Source organism: Ictidomys tridecemlineatus, chromosome 10 (genome assembly GCF_052094955.1).
Source record: "Ictidomys tridecemlineatus isolate mIctTri1 chromosome 10, mIctTri1.hap1, whole genome shotgun sequence".
NCBI classification, from domain to species: Eukaryota; Metazoa; Chordata; class Mammalia; order Rodentia; family Sciuridae; genus Ictidomys; species Ictidomys tridecemlineatus.
The window spans coordinates 66,560,170-66,580,805 of NC_135486.1; the positions used below are offsets into that span (position 1 = coordinate 66,560,170).

The window sequence follows — 20,636 nt, forward strand, 5'->3', positions numbered from 1 at the left end:
TTATTTATACTGGAATTCTGAACTAGGTCTCTCCAGGAGCTGAAGTCAAGATGTTAGCAGGCTGCATTTCTTCTGGAGGGTGAAGAAAGAGTCTGTTTCCTTGCCTTTTCCCACCTCTGGAGAGGTGGAGCATGAACTTTGGCTTGCAGCACCCATCTTCAAAGCCAGCAGTGGCAGGCTGGTCCTTCCCACACTGTGTTGCTGTGATACTGAATCTTCTGCCTCCCTCTCCCTGAGTACAAGGATTACATTGGTCCACCTGGAGAGTGCAGGATGGTCTCCTTACCTTAAGTGCAACTGGATAGGGACTTTTATTTCATCTGCAGCCTTAATCCCCCTTGCCATAATAAGGTAACAAATTCACAGGTTCTGGGGATTCATAATGAATGAACATCTTGGGAGGGCATTATTCTCGTTGCCACTCTGATCAACAATGCTGGTACATTGTAGGCATGCAATGCATTTCTTAAATGATATGAGTAAATAAATAAAACTTTATTTCTAAGGCCCTCAGTGCTTGGCCCTTTTTATGCTCAAACTTTATTGAATCTGTCTATATTGTCTTATTAAGAGTTGTGTCACCCCATAATCCCAGTGGCTCAGGAGGCTGAGGCAGGAGGATCACAGGTTCAAAGTCAGCCTCAGAAATTTAGCAAGGTCCTAAGCAACTTGGTGAGACCCTGTCTCTCAATAAAATACAAAAAAGGGCTGGGAATGTGGCTCAGTGGTTAGGCACCCCTGGTTCAATCCCTAGTACCAAAAAAGAAAAAAAAAAAGTTGTGTCACTGTCTACCTGCATTTAAAGCATCATTTTCCATACTCTCTAAATTAAAGCAATGTAACAGTTACTGGCATTTCTAGATATATGGCTTCCTGTGTAGTAGAGATTTCAGTTTACTGGCATTCTTTGCAGCAGCCTGGCAGCATGACAAAACATCACATAGTTTGTCTTAGCCTAAATCGCAGCAGGCAGAAGGAAGACCATGCCTGCGGGGCCAGAAGGGAGAGACGTCCAGAAGGGAGAGGTGCCAGAGGGCTTCTGTCTACTTCCATCTGCATCTGAAGGCGTTCCTAGCTTGGGAGCTGAGGCTGAGCCTGGTCTGTTAATGACTTTCATAGGTGGGACAACCAGCATGGTGGCACCTGTCAGGTGCAGTGGCCAGGGAGTGCTGTTTCTGATTTAGATCCAATCTAGAAGGTTCTCTGGCTGCTGAACTGAGCAGACTATGACATGGGTTGCCACAGTATGAGCAGAAGGCAGGTCATGGACTTCAAGTGTCTAGGGTAGAAAAAAATAACTGGAAGCTGCACAAGTGGAAGAAGGTGGTTTTGTTTTTGTTTTGTTTTCTGAAATGATGAATTAAAGGCAGGTATTCTGCAGAGCTGCTTTAGGATTTCCTTTTCAAAAGGCTGCAGTTAATGTGCACTAGCAGAGTTTCATTTCCATGTCACAGGAAGAGCCCAGGTAAAAGTTTCTGGTTTTGGAAAAGAACAACAAATGATACTTGGAGTAGGGCTAGAAAACAGGGATAATGCAAGGGAAAAAGCAAAGAGAAATTAAAATTGAGCAGTGCGTGAGTTCTATGAGTTGATGCTGATGGAGCATTTTTTATGCACCAGGAACCATACAGGTACTTTATTTAATTATAGCTGATTTAATTACTGTAATCCTAACAGCAACACGATGATTAAATGAGAAATACAATATAAACATAAGGAGAGGGATGCTCAGAGAGGTTAGATCACTTACCACAAGCCACACAGCCGCGTTGCCACAAAATAATGTGAAATGACCAAGTACACCGCCATTGTCCTAGATGGCCATGGAAGGCTTGGGGGTTTACACAAAGATGAGGTGGCTTTGTTTATTTGTTTTGGGGAGGTGTCAAATCAGAAGGGTAGTGTCTACGAACCTCTTGAAATTATTTGCAAAAATGTATGGAAATAGGGCTGTGGCTCAATGGCAGAGTACTTGCCTCACACATGTGAGGCACTTGTTTCAATCCTTAGCACCACATAAAAATAAATAAATAAAATAAAGATATTGTGTCCAATTACAACTAAAAAAATGTTTTAAAAATGTATAGAAATAAGCCCATATTCATTATTGTGGGACAGTGTCTAGCTTTAATGAGATTCTCAAAAGAGAAAGAAAGAGTTGGGTACAGTGCCATATGCTTATTGTCCAGGTATTTGGGAGACTGGTACAGTGCCATGTGCTTATTGCCCCAGCTATTTGGCAGGAGTTCGAGGTTAGCCTGAGCAACACCTGACTCAGAAAAGGTGAGGAGGAGTATTAAAAGCTAAAGAAAGAGATCAAAGTAGACACAGCATCAGTTTGTGTACTGAGAAAGGAGGAGAGACTCTCAAGAGATCATGACACACCATTTCTGTACTAGCTCTTGGCTCGTCTGAAGAGCACACCCGCTAAGAACCAGTTATTGAGAGTATCCGATATTCTGTATCTAGAGCTCATCTCTACCGAGGCAGAGAAAAGCAGCTGGGAACAGAGATGCAGTCGCTGGTTGCTGCCTGGTAAATTTTGGTGTTAAGGACACTTGACCACTCTTGCTGAGGCTTTGTTTTGAGCACTCTTTACTGTGGCCATGGTGACAAGTCAAATGCGCTATTGAGAGCTGCTCTGTTATGTTGACATCATAAGCACTGAATTTCCTCATTGAGCTGGCGGTTGTCACCAACAGTGATGCTGTTGTCAGGTCCAGGAGGATGCATAGCACTGATAGTCACAGAGGAGCCCCGAGAGTGAGACCCCGAGTACAAATGTCCATGTACCTGGTCATCAGTATTCTCACCATGGGCCCTTTCTCCCGGATGGCACAAGAAGGGTCCTGGCTTTAAGAACTTCATAGTCCAGTGACCAGGTTAAGTAAAGCTGATCACAGTCTAACCCAGAGGGCTTTCATAGAAACAGGTCCATAGGCTCAGGAGTGCAGGGCCATGACCACCTATTCTCACTGGAGACCTTAGCTGACTTCCTGGGCCCAAGGCAGGGGTGGAGATTAATTGGACAGTCAGGAAGTACTTATGCCTTTCTTGCTCCAGGCAAGCTGGATCACATTACTACAGCTAAGAACTGGCCTCAGTAAGGCCTCATGCAGAGGGCACTTAAAAATCTGAGCATACAATTTCCCTCCTCTCTCCCTTTCCCTCCCCCCTCTCAAAAAAAAAAAATCTGAGCATAGTCTGCTTTTAGTTGACTTCAAACATTAACACATCTCCCCATGTTCTGCCAGGTACACATTGGCTTTCATTAGCTAAAGTTTAAATCAAATGGTATTGTTCATGGCATACCATAGTTAAGAGCTTCCAGAAGTTATACGGACCAGGTTTTAACAGCTTCATGCTCACAAATTCACACTATCTTCCACTATCTCAAGGAAGGAACCATATTGTGGAATTTAAAAAATACAACCTTCTAGGATTTGCGTCTTATTATTCATGTTTAAGTGTGACAAAATATTTCCAATCCCTTAAATCTGATCTACTACTGGGAGTTAGATGAAGTTCAAATTCAAGAAGGGAGAACATTCCAAATACTCCTTTTGTTGTTGGGACAAACCCAGGCATCTGATAGCCATTGGGGCTATAAAAGCCCTCAAAACACCAAAGGATGAACCTACCATCCAATAAACATCCAATAAACTCTCAATGTTTCCAAGATCAGACACTGGGGATAAAGGAAAAAAGATAGTTAAAAAGTGAGACTATGGGCAAGGAGTCTGATTCTGCATGGCCAATCGGAGGTACACCCTTGCGAGAAGGGTCTGGGAGAGCTGGTTTGGCAGTATTTGGCAAACATCCCATTCATTCACCAAGAAAAGCATCAGAGGCAAACTGGAGGGAGCAACCTGGTCAAGGTCCCTGAGGGCTGAGTGACTCATCGCTCTGCTTTGTAACCACCAGCACTGTTCCCACCCAAAGCACAGCCCTTCCAAGGACTTCAGTGTGTCTGGAAGTGGTTTTTCTCTGCATTGATTTCTGCAGTTTCCCTCTTTCCCTTCCTAAAATGGCACCTGCTCTTATAGAGGCTGGGGGTTCTGTTATCTCAGCCTCCCGCTGCCTATGAGACCTCAAGTAGTTCACATTTTTCTTATCCATAAATTGTCAATAATAAAATCTTTCTTGAAATAGTCTGTGAATAATTTATGTGAATCAAAATGCCCAGCACATATGCTATTGTCTATAAATAATCGCTATTATCCGTATGTTTCTTGTCTCAGAACCTTGGAATGATGCTGGGTCACCAGTTAGACTTCCCATAGCCATTAAGTTAGAACTGTAACCTGTTCTGTTTACAAAAGTACAAAAAGATATAATTTACCACAGCTGTAAAATACCATATTAATATGTACCTCGGGGTTGTTGTGAAGATTGAGTTAATGCACACACAATGCTTGGAACACAACTTGGCATGTAGTCAACAAATGCTCGCTAGTATTGTTGCTGCTGTCATGTAAATACTTGACTCTCTTACCCTGTCATTAAAGGGTTTGGGAACAGGTATGATATGTCACAATAAATGAGAAAATAGCAATGAGAGGTGGGGCAAGGCCAGGAGTCCAGAGACACAGGATTCAGCAATTTTCTTTGACTAGGAATGTGAGCTTGACCCTCTTGGTTCTCTGGGCCAGTTTCCCTTCTCATTCCAGTAAATGGCCTTGGCCACACCTGGTCTATACAGTACATAGGACTATCTGCATTAGATGAAACCATCACATGGACTCTTTGACATTTAAACTGAAAGTACATACAAATTATTTTCATGATTTTATAGGTTCCCAGCAATCAGAAAGAATAGTAAATTTATTACTTAGAAATGGTTTACAGAATAGCTGCCAGTTTATGTGCTTGTTTAATATAATCTTCCCAGCTTAATTGAGTTATTAGCATGCACCTGTGGTGTCCCACATGCATACTCTGAGGGCAGGAATAATGGCCTGTTTTACTTATTGATGTCTTCAAATTGCTCATAACAGTGCCTATCACATAGCTGGAATTTAATAAATATGTATTGAATTCAAATTATAATGTACTAAATACACAAAGGATGTTCTAGAATTTCACATACTTTTTTTTTCTCCCAGCCACTGAAGCACAGGCCCTGTGTAGATTTTCACATGCAAAGCTTTAGGTTTGAGGAAATGAGAGAAATGCTGTTTTCTTATCTTTAAAGGGACAATTTTGAGGGACATCCACTGGGTGGCAAATAGTCTGGATGCAGACAGACACAGCTGTTGGGGTGGTGGTAGTACCAGAATCAGGGTAGTGTGATCACGCACAAGTCAGATAATGGACAGAAAACCAGGAGAGGTGGCCTGTGGTCAGGAGAATTTAGGCTCACCATTTAATTTTCAGAACTCACTTTCATATCTGCAGAACAGGATTCTCAAAGGTTAGGTCTCTCATGCATGTGAGTGGCCTGCTGCTGCCATCTGCTTAATAGCGAGGAACCAACCTTATGAACTTAGGTCTATGGGAAAATGTAGGGCATGTGAATAGTGTTGAATTTATTTTTTGATTAAAGTCCTGTATGACTGGGAAATACCAATTACTCAAGATATATTGTTAAATTGAAATATGGACTCCATGTAAAGAATTTCTGCCTGAGACTTTGAAATAACAAGTGCTTCCACTCTTCAGAACCCCTAAGCTGACCAGGAAACTAGTTTTGAACTTATTTTCTGGCCCAGCCAAGGGTGAACCACCTGCCTCAAGGCACCACCTGCTGCCTCTTCCTACAATGACAGGCAGGACCTTGGTTGTGCCTGTTCAAGTTCCATGTCTTCCATGTCTATTGGCACTTTATGTGTCTTCAGCACTTTTAATTCCTTGAAATAATTACCATTATCCTTAAGCTGACATTTTATAGGATGAGATACTAACTATTGATATGATAAAAAAATAATAATTTTAATTGAAACCCATTTTCAAAAATTCCTAGGTTCTTTTGGGACCCTAAGCTCCATTCCATGTTGTCAAATGTCAGCATTTAGGCAATAAAGATCAGATAGAGGGCTGGGGATGTGGCTCAAGCGGTAGCACGCTCGCCTGGCATGCGTGCGGCCCTGCGGCCCGGGTTCGATCCTCAGCACCACATACCAACACAGATGTTGTGTCCGCCGAGAACTAAAAAATAAATATTAAAAAAATTAAAAAATTCTCTCTCTCTCTCTCTCTCTCTCTCTCTCTCTCTCTCTCTCTCTCTCCTCTCTCACTCTCTCTTAAAAAAAATACAAAAAAAGATCAGATAGGACCCCACCTTAAAGGAAAAAATCCATTTTATTTTTGTTCTGAGGATTGAACCCAGGGGCACTTTACCACTAAACTGTATCCCCAATCCATTTATTTATTTATTTACTTATTTACTTTGAGATAGAGTCTTACTAAGTTGCTAAGGTTCTCATTAAAAGCTGGTCTTGAACTTGTTATTCTCCTGCCTCAGCCTCCCTAGATGCTGGAATCACAGGTGTGTACCACTTCACTGGACTATTTTCCATTATTTTTGTAAGGAATACAGAGTATGTGCACAAATAATAGCATATAAAAGAGAATGTTTAATAGTTTGTATTAAGACATTTTATTTGGTCCAATGGAATAAGAGAAAATGTTTGGTCTTTACATAAACAGAAATAATTAATTGGAAAATCAGAACAAAGGGGGAAAATCCGTTTCAACTCTGCCTTTTGTATAGGTAAGAGATGGGTGGATGGATAGATAGATTTATATAGAGACATAATGGATTTTTCATGCCTACAGATTTCAGCAACCATCTATACATTTAGCAATCTGGAATAAACTAGTATAAATGCTGGACTATACTCAGAGATATAGTGCTTACCAGATGGTGAAGTTCTAAGGGAAATCACGCTTTATAACTGGGTGCTGGGCTCCACTCTCACTCTACCCTGCAAGGACTACCTATCATCCTTGTTCTGGCTTCTGTGACCTATTGTAATAGGACCAATAACAACATGATTTTAACTTACTATATTTTGTCAAAATTAGCATTATACAAGTCTCAGGTCAGAGTACATTATCTGATTCATAATGTGCTATTCTAATTATTTCACATTAATTTCAGAGCTCATAGTTGTTTTGATTTAAAATGATACAGGAGACAAGCACAAAGTCCAGCTCTTTCATTTGGAGCATATCATTTATAGTATTAAGTCTTATAAGGAAATCCTGGACAGACACCATGATCTATCACAGTTGATTTAGAGGAAGCAAAACATCAGTTGTTGAGGACAGAGCTCAGTGTTAGAGCACTTGCCTAGCACACACAAGGTCCTGGATTCATTCCCTAACACCATGAAAAAGAAAAAAAAGAAAAGTGAAGCAGCAGCAAAATATCTTTGTTCAAAATAGAATAGTTTCTGACTGATAAACAAATCATTTTTCATTTAGGAGTAATGCTTTCAAAAAAATTGAGGATCAATCCCAGCAGGCAGCCTAAGAAACTTAGCAAAGCCCTAAGCAACTTAGCAAGACCCTGTCTCTAAATAAAATATTAAAAGGGCTGGACATGTGGCTGAATGGTTAAGCACCCCTGGGTTCAATCCCTGGTTAAAAAAAAAAAATTGAGGATCAGAAAAAAATGAGCTGGGCAAATCCCAAGAAACCCCCTCTGAACTATATTGTGCTCAAGGTGTGTCTTCACCAGCAGTGGGTAGGGGTCTCTTTTGGGGAGATGTCCACTCAAATAGACAGTATTGATGAAGGCTGTATGGCCTCATTCTTCCAAAGAATTGCCCAACTGTCTGTCATGGATTCTCAGCCCCCAGCTGGCAGAAGCTGCAGGAACCAAAACATTGCCATTGATTAAAGAATAAAATAAAAATGGTTTGTGCCATGTGTTCTCATGCCCACTTTGTTAAGTACACATCTCACTTTTCCCCATGCCTTTCATGAATAAGCGGACATTCATTGCTCAGGCTGGTCTTTGCTCATCAGCGGGTGGTTCAAGCCTGCATCAGAACCTGGTCTCAGGAGGTCTTCAGTCTAGTGTAGTGGTAGAAGTGAAGCTCAGGAGTCCATCCTGAGCTTGGCTCTGTCTGGCTTGGAAACTTGGAAGTTTCTGGGCATAACGTTCTTATCTGCAAGCCAGAGATAAGAACAGTGCCCACTTGGGGGTTATTGACCCTCCTCCCACAGCTACTGTGAGGATGAAATGGACAACACAGGAACTTCCTGCTGCTCAGGGCTCAGTACATATGGACTGTTGTTTTTCTGATATGTTTTGTATGCAGTATCAAAAAACAACTAAGACATCGAAGAGATCATCTTATCTGCCTCATGGGCATCAAAATGCTTTACCCATTGACAAAGTAAAAACAAAACAAAACGAAACAAAAAACAAATAAACCTTAAAGGAACACAACCATCCATTGGCCCCAATCAGTTTTCCTAACACTCCTCATCCTATGACTTGTCATTCTTATTGAACAAACAATTCCCCTTATTTGGTATGCCCCCTTTCTGCCTATTGGAATTGTAACCATATTGCAAGATGCCCATGGAATCCTGCCTTCTCTATGAAGCCTTCTTTTTTTTATTTTGTTTTGTTTTTATTTGTTTTAATTAGATACACATGACAGTACAATGATCTTGACATATCATACATTTGAATCAGATGGGGTATAATTTCTCATTTTTCTGAGTGTACAGATTGCAGAATCACATTGGTCATGCAGTCACGTATATACATACAGCAATAATAATGTCTATTTTATTCTGCTGTCCTTCCTTTCTCCCCTTCCCCTTCCCTTCCCTCCCATCTCTATGAAGCCTTCTTGATTCCAACAGCCCCTGCCAGTCTCCCCTACCTGTCAGCTGGACAGATTGCCTATACCAGCCTTTCTCAACATTCTTTTGCTGCTATGCATGAGATGATTATATTCATAAGTGCTGTATATTTACATACTTCTGGGAGTGTACAGAAATGCTGTTTTGTAGACAGGTGTGGCAGTCCATGCCTATAATCCCAGCTACTCAGGAGGTTTTTTTTTTTTTTAAAGAGAGAGTGAGAGAGGGGGGAGAGAGAGAGAGAGAGAGAGAGAGAGAGAGAGAGAGAGAGAGAGAGAGAGAGAGAGAATTTTTTTTAAAGAGAGAGTGAGAGAGGAGAGAGAGAGAATTTTTTTTAATATTTATTTTTCAGTTCTCGGCGGACACAACATCTTTGTTGGTATGTGGTGCTGAGGATCGAACCCGGGTCGCACGCATACCAGGCGAGCGCGCTACCGCTTGAGCCACATCCCCAGCCCCGAGAGAGAGAATTTTTTAATATTTATTTTTTTAGTTCTCAGCGGACACAATATTTTTGTTGGTATGTGGTGCTGAGGATCGAACCCGGGCCGCACGCATGCCAAGCAAGCGTGCTACTGCTTGAGCCACATCCTCAGCCCTACTCAGGAGGTTGAGGCAGAAAGATTACAAGTTTGATGCCAGCCTGGATAATTTAGTGAGATACTGTCTTAAAATAATTTTTTAAAAGGCTAGGGGTATAGTGTAGTTGTAGAGTGTTGCCCAGCAAGCACAAGACCCTGGGTTCAATTCCTGGCACTGGAGAAAAAAAAGTATTTTTCAGCCTAAATTAACTAGGTATGGGGTATAGTAATTCTTGGAGCACTGCCTTTTTTCTTCTAGTCAAGAGATCTCCTTGAATGGCCTTATAGGGAGTCTTCAGTCTGTGCTACTTCATTAAAAAAGAAAAATGAATTTGTTGACAAACTGGTAACTTTGTAATTTGTAACAAATGGCTTATAACAAGTCTCACAAGGACAATTATATGCCCATAACATGGAGCTTGAAAACCACTGATCTATGTTTCTAATCTGAGCAGTTCTCATGGGCTTGTGTTATAACAGCTTTAAAAGTTAATTTTCAGTTGATTTTTGGGGACTTAAAAATGTGCTTTCCCATGAGCAATTAAATCAAAATTGGCAAAGTTCTCAGGACACCACACACGAATATTCTCCTGGACTAGGGTGTGAAATGCATCTCTGATATCAAAGAAAACATTAGGCACTTGGTTGTTTGGGATTGGATAACTTCACTTAGCATTATCTTCTCTAACTCTATCCATTTACCTGCAAATGCCATGATTTTATTCTCTTTTATTGCTGAGTAATATTCCATTGTGTATAGGAATAGATGAACTCTAGATAGGGCAGAGGGGTTAGAGGGGAAGAGAGGGGGCATGGGGTTAGAAATGATGGTGGAACATGATGATCATTATTATCCAAAGTACATGTATGAACACACAAATTGGTGTGAATACACTTTGTATACAACCAGAGAAATAAAAAAATGTGCTCTATATGTGTAGTAAGAATTGTAATTCATTCCGCTGTCATATATAAGTAAAAAATAAATAAATAAAATAAACTTAAGTCTTCGGGGGGGAAAAAAAATAAAGAAATGCACCTCTGAGCAGTGGAACATTGGCACAGCTCCAGGGAACTATCGTGGAGTGTGTTGTCTTATTGATTAGGCAGCAAGAAGAGAGAAGTGTGTGCACATTGTGCTAGAGGGAGGGGATGGATTCAGGAGGGTACAATAGATCAAGGCAAGAAGGAGGTTCAGGAGGGAGAAAAGCAGAGTAAGGAGAGGAGGGCATACTTGAGCTTTGGTTATTTATAAATATATATGGTATTGGTTTAAATTGTTACCTGTTCCATTCCTGACTCCCTGGTTAAGAGGAAGATAGGGTGTGAAGTACTGTTATATTCCACTAAGGTATTTCATACAATACAAGCTTTGTTTACAACAGCTGCCAGTGGGTGTCAAATGATCAATGATAATGAGTGGCATCTCATTATGTTCCTTGTTAATCCTGGGAAATTACCCTAATGTCTTTCAGCATATTTAAAGAAGACCTAATGTCATCCTGTGTGTAGGCCATGTTTTTGTTTGTGTTATTACTCTTTGAGTAACTATTTTTTAAGTATGACAGTTACTCTTAAAGCATGGCCCATCTTACTTGGACTTCCTATTTGTGATTTGTTCATTAACTGATGACAGATGGTATTGGTGTACTGCCGTGATAAACAGTACCGACTATTTGAGAACAAAGCTAAAATGATTCTTGAGACTTCCATGTGTTTGTACATCAGGTTCCTGTGGCTTCCATAACAAAAGTACCAAACACTTGATGGCACGAGCAGCAGATTCCCACCGTCCACACTTGAAGAGGCTAGGCATCTAAAATCAAAGGCCAGCTCTCCAAGGGCTCCAGAGGACAGTCCCTTCTGCTTTTTTCAGTTTCTCATGTCCACCTATAATCCTTCACATTCCTTAGGTTTTGTTCCTGTCACTCGAGCCCCAGGGCTGTCTCTGTCTGTGCCTGTGTTCTTCATATGGTTTTCCCTCTGTGTGTCCACCAAAAATTCCTTCCTAAATAATCTTTGGATAGTTTTGGAGAGTGTTTAAAAATATTTTTGGCACCTTCAATTGTATTCAGCATGAGACTGATCTGGGTTTCTAGCTGGCCCTGTGAAAGCAATGGAACTTCTTCATTTTAAAATTTGCTATTGTGTGGCACAGGAAAGAGGTGAAATTGCCTACATCTCTTAACCCAATGGTAAACCTGCACCTAGCATGTGTGCTGGTCAAAACTACTCTAGGTCTTCTACTTTTTCAACCTATAACTTTTTATATTTTATTTAAAAAAATAATTTAGACTCCATTATATTTGCTCATGGAAATTTGGGTCAAAAGGGAGAAAAAGAGCACGTTGTGGAGGCTGAAATACTGGAAGCACCATTTGAGACAGCCAAGGATAGCAGGTAGCAATTTATCTTTGTCTAAATATATAAAATCATCAAGTGTTATATGTCAGTTTTCTAGATTTACAGTTTAAAATTATTAAAATTCTGTACAATTCCACTTTCTCCACCTATCACTCATTCCAGTTCTTTTCCATTTTGAATATATTTCAACTATTTTTACTGATATTGGCATGGGCTCTGCCATCAAAATTTTGAACATGAGAAAAACATTAAAATAAATCAAAGCTGATTTGAATGAGTCCCAATGGAAAGTGAGCACTGAAGACTTAAATCAATAGACATAAGAAAAAAGGAAATAGGATATTCTAAAACGCCACATAGGAATTATTCACTAGTGTTCCCTCATTGTGTTTGCTTAACAGTTTGGAAATTTTGTCACTTTTCAGAGATACTGATGTATTTCTGAAGTTTATCAATGAGTGAACATTTGTAAAGAAGATTTGTATCTTTATTAGCCAGTATGGTTGTGAACCTGCAATAATGAATAATCAAAGGGTTTGTTGGCTATCCCTTAATATAAAGGTTATATGTTCTAATTTTATAGTTGAAAAAAGTATTTTGATATTATTTTTTAAATTTTAAATTTATTTATTTATTCTAATTTGTTATACATGATAGCAGAATGCTATCAATTCATAGTAGACATATTGAGCATAATTTTTCATTTTTCTCAAAGTAGAGTCACACCATTTGTGGATATTTATTTTTTATCTTACACAATTTTTGAATTATCCATTTGACATAGATTTATAGAGAGAGCATCTGCTTTAGATGCCAATATGGTAGATAGTTTGAAGATAACTATTACTTCTCCCTTCATTTTATATCCTGTGACTAATTTTGGACAATGAATTCAGGCTGACCCATTTCATTATCAAACTCTTTCCCTTTTCTTTAGTGTGGCAAATGTCAACATTTACTCACTGGTTTCTTCAATGACCATCCTGAACAGAGCCCCTGCAGACCTAAGGTGGGTATCTCAGTCAACTTAGGCTTCTATAACAAAATACCATAGGCTGGATGCTTAAACATAGATTTGTTTTTCTCACAATTTTGAGATGGTAGTTCAAGGACAGGGTGCTAGCATGGTTGAGTTCTGGTGAGGGCTCTCTTCCCGGCTTGTAGATGGCTGTCTTCTCTGCATCCACACATGACCTGCCCTTGGTTCATGTGCAAGGAGGAGTGAGGAGAGCAAGTTCTGTTTTTCTTCTAATAAAAGCATTAAACTCATCATGAGAGTCTCACCCTTATGACCTCTTCCAAACCTAATCACTTTCCAAAGATTCTTCCATCTCCAAATGTCATCACATTGGGTGAAAGGGCTTCAATGTGTATTTAGGGAGGATACAATTTACTCCATAGCAGTGGGCAGGAAGCTTTAGAAAGAAATAACATGATGCTTAGATTTGGAATTTTTTGTATCACAGAATAACTTAAACCATGCAGACTGATACATCCTGAATATTAATATTCTTTTAACATTAATAAATATTCTTTTAATAAATATTTTTTAAATTCAAAAGCAATTGAAGTGAAGGCCCTTAGCTTACTAGTAGTCTAAAAGTTGGTGGCAGGGTTGGGATTAGAACTTTAAACCTTGTATCCTTGGGAAACTGAAATTTCTGGAATATCATGCTTTCCTCAGACCTTCATAATCAATTTTTAAATTATTTTAAATTGATATTATCACATCATCAAGTCATTTGTTCCAGGATTTACCCTAGGGATAGACAGCACAACTAGCTGCTTACCCAGCTTCCATAAATACCAACAATTCCAACATCTGTTGCAACATAAAACTTGGTTTTCTTATCTTGAGTTTCTTTTGGGGATGGTGCAGAATGCTAATCTAAAGAAACTCTGCCTATAGAAGTTAGGAATCATTTAGAAATCAATCAATCAAACATGAAGACACAGATTCCAAGCCTTTTATTATCACAAATCTTCTCTAAGAAAGAGGTTGCAAGATATTTAGTAAACTTAAAGGTCCTTTAGGTTATTGCAAAATGGAAAGAATGGCATCAATGTGTTAGTATAATAGAGCGATTCATATGTTGGTGCTATAATTAACAAATAGAAACACCTCTTATCAACAACTTCTGGCATGAGCAACGGCAGAAGTTCATCAACACAGGAAGCAATGGTCCCACCTGAGTGTAATGTAAGAACGAAAACAGAGCATTTGCACAAAAGAAACTCTGCCTATGTATACATATGGTGCTTTAGCCAAACACCTATTTACAAATTATTTACACATATGACTCCACATGTAATCTACCATGCACTGCCATTTGAATACCAAAAATTAATAACATCAAAGGTCAAGAACAAAGTGACTCCTTGAAAACAGCAAAACAGAAAGAGCAGCTTTGGAGTTCAGTGGCCCGGAATCAGTCAGTCCCCAGAGTGGTGCTGAGCACGCCACTCAGCCTCTCCAAAGTCAGCGTTCTAACCTGCAGAACAGGGACGACCATTCCTCCCTCGCTGACCTATTGTGAGACACCAAGTAGTATCTGGCATGTAGAAAGATTTCCCTGTGTTGCAATTAAAGAGGTTCAATGAGAATTTAATGTGCAAACGGAAATTCAGGAGATATTATTGTAACTAAGTACTTTATAGGAACATAGATAATACATGATAATATATAAATAAAAGTAATCTTTTGCACATTTACCAGGCATGTGACAAACACTTTACCTTTCTTAGTTTCCCGCCACACCAGCATTATTCTGTAGGCATTACAGGTGAAGAAATAGAGGTTTAGTGGGATGAAAAATTTGTCCGGGGTCACGTGGGGTCCAAACATGGAGTCCACATTATTAAATCATTATATAAATCTGAAAAGAATGTTTGGTTGCTACTTTTGAGGGTGGTCCTAATGTATCCTAATGTGGAACTGCCTTCTACAAATGAGGGTACTTCCTGTGACTTTTGAATTCAAACCTGTTCTGTTGCTACACTTAAGATTCCACAAGACTCTCAGAACTGGGTTGACAGACACTATAAATCTAGTGTTGTTATGAATAAAATCCACTTGCTAAGTAATGCCACTCTGATAAAATTTCCTTGCCTTGAGTTTTCAGTATCAAAGGAGATTGGAGATGAGGAAACCCTTGACCTCTGCATCCTTCAGTGAGTTCTCTTGGTACCAATCATTTTGACACAGATAGACATTTGCACATGGCAGATCTGCATTGCGTGGGCTCCCCTGACCCTGCATCCAGGACTTGAGGCATCATCAATTTATGCCAGGGGGCCACAGGTCAAGAGTCAGAAGCAACACCGATGGGTGTTTGTGAGGTGTCGTCCTGCTTGCCTCCAGGGCCCTTCAGCTGCAGGGCCCTTCAGTGTGTCTTCACATTGCAGGACTGGCAGTTAGCTTACTGAGTGAAGACTCATCCATGTAGACACTGTCTCACAGATCTCAAGTGTGCAGCCTCCAAACCCCAGGTCCTCAGCCTCTCTCATCACTTCTGGGGACCAGAATCCAAGGAGCCCTAGGCCTGAGGCACCTTCCTGGGAGTGGTCCCTGGCTGTACTTAGTTTGGAGGGCTGGTGTTTTTCTCTCTGTGGTCTGATTTTTCTGACCTAATTTAGGGCTTTGCAATGGCTGCTGTGACAGCACTGTGAGTTCTGTAAGAGGACTGAGGAGCACTCAGATTCTGAGTGTTCTAGACCTGGCTGCACTAGGAATTCACTCAATCTAGCTGTCAATCAGTGGAGTCCCACAGTCACCAGGAGTGCTCAGGGCAATGCTGCTTGCTGTGAGGTACAGCAGAAGAGACACAGTCCCTGCCCTTGAAGAGTCAGCTCCTTCTTTTAGAAATTTGATATACTTGGGGAACATCTAGATATTTCAGAGCAGCATGTGCTTTGTGCTGAACGAGTGGCCAGAATCAGGGAAATGGCCTACAGACTCCATGGAGCACTCCTAACATTTTCCACGACAGCACAGCTACCTATGGCTAATCCTTCCACAAAGGTTCCTTTTAGGCAGGAAGTTTAGTCCCATTTCCCTGGCACAGAGTCTACTGCAAGATGTACTTTTCATCAATCAGAATTACAGCAACAAGAAAGTAAAACAGAGGAGACCAATCCCACAAAATAAGCTCTGAAAAACAAGACTTTTTTACCAGGGAGTGCTTGGTAGGCAGATGCCTGGCAGCACCCCTTGAGGGTATAGCTGAGTATAGCTGAGCCTTCCCCCATCACAAGTCACCTCTCTGAGTTCTGCTACCTCCACATCTCCATGGTGTGACACAGCTGTGGGAATTGGACTTCTGCTGAAGGTGGCTTTCAACACTTCTCAAACAAAGGACCTTGATAGCTTGGTTCTTCAGAGAAGGGAACCAGCAGTGTTCATAGTGAAACCTGTCCTGTTCTCAGTAATCAGAGACACAAACACACCTGCCTCAGGAAGTCACAGGCGGAGAGAGAAATCACGAGCTGACAGGGAGGAATGGTGATTCTCCTTAATACACAGGTGATGTAAGATGCTTGGTACCCCACCATTGGGTTATATCTCTGGCCCATGACGAGTTTGATGTTTGTGCATTCACAGGCATCCTCTGCGGCTGACAACTTGATAGAAGTTAGCTCCTCATAAATGGTCTTGTTTCCCATTCCTTCTTTTCTAGTCACATGGATAGACATGCAATAAGAAGGTGTTTTATGTCTCTTTGTTTTATGTGCTAATTCTTATTTCTTGAAAAACAAATAACACAGGTTCTGCATAGCCAAATTTTACTCAACTCGACCCATTTGCTGCAGGGGAGTATGCTAATCACTGAAATTACCAGTTTTGCAAAGGAGAGTTTAATCACGAGGCACTAAGCACAAGAAGGTAAGTCTTAAATCCACCTCACAGAGGACAGAGTTGGAGGATATTCATGGGATAAAGAAGCAAGGTAATTTAAGGCATGGGGGAAGATGACTCAAGGTGAAGTAATTGTCGGTCAGCACATGTGTGCAATCAATATTTGTGACTCTTCACAGGACGTATGTTCAGAAAACGGTCACACTACATGATCCTCTGGCAGAGTTTTAGGCCTCCTGGTATCAAAAAGTCACCCACTGGAGACTTGCAGAGGCCCAAGAGCAGAGTCAGGGTTTCAACAGAAGTGGCCTTCAAGTCCCTGAAAAGTAACCTAGGCAACCGTTATCATCATAACCCACACATCAGAGGTATTATCCACAGCAAAGTTAGTGGGAGATAAGTGATATATTGCTCAGCTGTGTGACCTCCAAGATTACTGATTTTTTGGAAGTCAACTAAAAGCAAGTAACTGAAAGTAATGGAAGCTACAGGGTTCATGCAGCTTTCCCTGGGTTTCATAAGCACATGAAGGAATGATTTTCTTGGCATCTGTGGAAACTAAGAATTCCTGATAGAAATGTGGCATTTAATAACTCTGACCCAAATAAAGTTTTTGAGTTAAATTTTATTAGTGAGTCATCACATGAGTGCCTCTCCTTTTGTGCCTTGTGCTTTGCATACTTATCTTGCACAGCTGTCATAAACAACCCTTAGGAGAGGGGCCTTTTGTGAAAGAGGAAACCAGAGCTCTAAGGAATGAAGTGACCTGCTCTAGCTCACACCACTTGCAAACTGGAGCTGCAGCCAAAAGTAGGGCCCTCTCACTCTTCACCACAGCTCAGGCTATTTAAAAATAATAAGTTGTTCAGGAAGACAATTTCAAGTTCTCAGGAAAATAGCAAAAAATAGCAATATGTATTCATTTTTCATTCATATAAAAATCCTCTCACACTTATTTTCTGACTTGAATATTAATATACTTTCTTTTCATCAGTTACTTTATTTTATTTATTATTTTTTTTGGGGGGGGGGTATCAGGGATTGAACTCAATCAAGGACACTTGACCACTGAGTCACATCTCCAGCCCTATTTTGTATTTTATTTAGAGACAGAGATTCACTGAGTTGCTTAGTGGAATTATAGGCGTAGGCAACCACATCCAGCTAGTTACTTTTTTTTTTTTTTTTTGAGAGAGAGAGAGAGAGAGAGAGAATTTTAACATTTACTTTTTAGTTTTCGGCGGACACAACATCTTTGTTTGTATGTGGTGCTGAGGATCGAACCTGGGCCGCACGCATGCCAGGCGAGTGCGCTACCGCTTGAGCCACATCCCCAGCCCAGCTAGTTATTTTCTTTTAAGGGGTGATTCTTCTATATGAACAAGTAGTCTTCAAGTGTACTGCATAAAACCAAGAAAATCACATATATTGGTATCTTATATTGTTATCATGTAAAAACTTCTGTCCCCTGTACCTACTATTTATACAGATGTTTGTATTTAACTGAAAAGACATGGGGCCTTAGCTGGGTCTAGTCCTGTTTGCAACTTAAGTCTGTGTGACTTTGGATAAGAGGCAAATATCTAATCTTAATACCACTTAGAAGACTGTTGGGAGAATTTTTGAAATACTAAAAAGTAAAGCACTTTGTAAACATTAAAGCACCTCACAAATCTAAGATATATTTAATTATTGCCTGGAGTTAAGAGCTAAAGGATTGATTGGTCTTATCTAAACATCAGAATAAAAGAAAAAGGGGCTGGTTTTAGGAAAAGTGGAAAAGATCAAGGGAATATGGGGAACCTGGAAAAAAGCAATGAGTAATTAGTTTTGCTAATCTGAGAAATGGTGGACAAGACTGTCCAATGATTTAGAAAATGAGTGTAGCCAGTGAATTGTTTTTCTTTTTTAAATCTTGACTCCATTCTTTTTTTATTACTATTATTTTTTAGTTGTAGTTGGACACAATACCTTTATTTTATTCATTTTTATGTGGTGCTGAGGATCAAAGCCAGGGCCTTGCACATGCTAGGCAAGCTCTCTACGGCTGAACCATAACCCCAGCCCCAGTCAGTGAATTTTTTAAACATTATTTTTATTTGTTCTAATTAGTGAGTCAGTGAATTTTAATGGTCTTGGAGGCTTCCTTTAGAAATGCCACAAAGACATAAGAGGCAAGCTTATATAACTTGCTGATGACACAAAAATGAGTAGTATACTGGGCTGGGGTTGTGGCTCAGTGGTAGAGTGCTTGCCTTGCATGCATGAGGCACTGTGTTGATCCTCAGCACCATCTAAAAATAAACAAATAAAATAAAGGTATTCTGTCCATCTACAACTACAAAAAAAAAAAAGCACTGGATTAATTTTTTTAAAAAAGAGCAGTATAGTTAAATAAGAAAACTGTGATTCAAGACGATTTCCCAAATTGAAATGTCAGGAATTTATGAGAGACATTATCATGTAAGAACAAGAGAACTTGTTCAAAGAGTCCAGCAGTGAGGGGGAATGACTGATTAAGAAGCAGTATGGTAAGCAGGTAAGCTGCTTAGATTCAAACCCAACTCTAGTGCCCATTAGATGTACAACCATGTGCTGGTTACCAGCCTTGTGGTGCCCTGGATTCTTCACCCACCTCATATGGCTGTTGTAGGAGTTAAATGAGTTAATCTGAGATCAAGTGCTTTGAACAGTGCTTGATTCAAGATTAGCCCTGTTTAAGGGATGTAGCCCTGGCTTACCTGGGACTCATCCTTCCACAAATGGAAATTACCATGGTAAGTGTCCAAGTGCCTCTTCCTTATCTACTTTCTCCTCAATGGGCCTCAAGAGGCCCGTGCCTCTCAACTGTCCCCTTGGTTCTCCTGTGCACTATTGCTTCTCACCAGGTATCAAGTTTCTCCTCTCTTCCCCTGTTCTTGGCCCGTTCTTTCCATTTCCTGACCTCAGCTTTGCCCCTGCATGCCTTATCCACTATCCGGTGTTCCTTGGTCTGCCCAGCTCCTGGCTCTGTGCCCAATCTCGCGTAGTCTCAGTGGGAGTCGGCCTGTGGGCTGCCCTCTCTAACAGCACAGTGGGTTTATTTATAAAAAGCATATAGTGGTGAGTTTTGATTTTCAGATATGCTGACTTTGACATATTTGGAATCATAAAAGTAGGAATTTCACAACTGATTGAACACATTAGTCTGCAATTGTGACAGAATCAGGCTGGAAAAATCGTTTCCTGGAGACATCCGCGTGGAGGCTATCCGAGAAGGTAACCGCTCAGAAAAAGAGATTCTGGAGAGGAAGAGCTCAGGGTGGAGGACGAGCTGGAGGAGTACCCACCGTTAGCGGGAGGCAGTCGGACGGTGGTCAGCAAGGGCTTTAGACCTTAGAGGAGAGCAGCATAACACAAGCAGAGGAATAGAGGAGTCTTTGAAGGAGATGCAAAGAAGGGAAATAGATGCCCAAGAAAAGGCCACTAACAGATGGGTCAGAGAACGTGGACGGTTCTGTCTCCACCGGGAGTAGACGTAACACGCCAGGACTCGGATGAAAACAGGTGGCCGAGCTGGACCGGCAGGGAGAGGGCAGGAAGAAGGCCGGCGGGCCAGTCGGCCGCAGGCGCCCATTCCCCGGCGGGCCCCGGGTACTGGTTAGGTACTTGGCGCCCCTGGCCCGGGCCTGGGCAGGGCCTCTGCAGCGCACCTGGCCGGGCAGCACGCGCTGACAGCAGGACACCACGCGCCGCCGCTTCCCACCACTGAGTCAGGCAGCCCCGACGGCACCCAAAGCGGGGCTCAGGTTGAGGCCCTCCTTACCAAGCAAGGAGCTAACTTTCCTGACCCCTCAAACCCGACGGTGCTGTCCCCCGCCGCCCCAGTTCAACTGGCGCCCATCCCTCGGCGGCGTACCTCCGGGCCGCGAGGGGGTGCTGTGAGATGCGAGCGTGCCGTGGGGGACGCGGGCGGCACCCGGCAGAGACTCCGGAAGTGACGCTACTACCGAGCCGGCGGCGGAAATGCA

General features: G+C 41.3%; 1 long non-coding RNA gene across 4 annotated transcripts in view; it reads left to right on the forward strand.

The window, feature by feature from the left end:
* LOC110597684 (uncharacterized) overlaps positions 1 to 17,254 on the forward strand; it is a 43,038-nt gene extending 25,784 nt beyond the window's left edge. For 2 of the 4 annotated variants that reach the window (XR_013426653.1, XR_013426652.1), the window contains exons 4-5: positions 12,709 to 12,780; positions 14,894 to 17,254. This is a non-coding gene — a long non-coding RNA (uncharacterized LOC110597684). Of the gene's footprint in view, positions 1 to 26; positions 510 to 12,708; positions 12,781 to 14,893 lie in introns of those variants that run through there. The other 2 variants (XR_002483434.3, XR_013426654.1) reach the window with 1 other exon arrangement.
* The last annotated feature ends 3,382 nt before the right edge of the window (positions 17,255 to 20,636 follow it).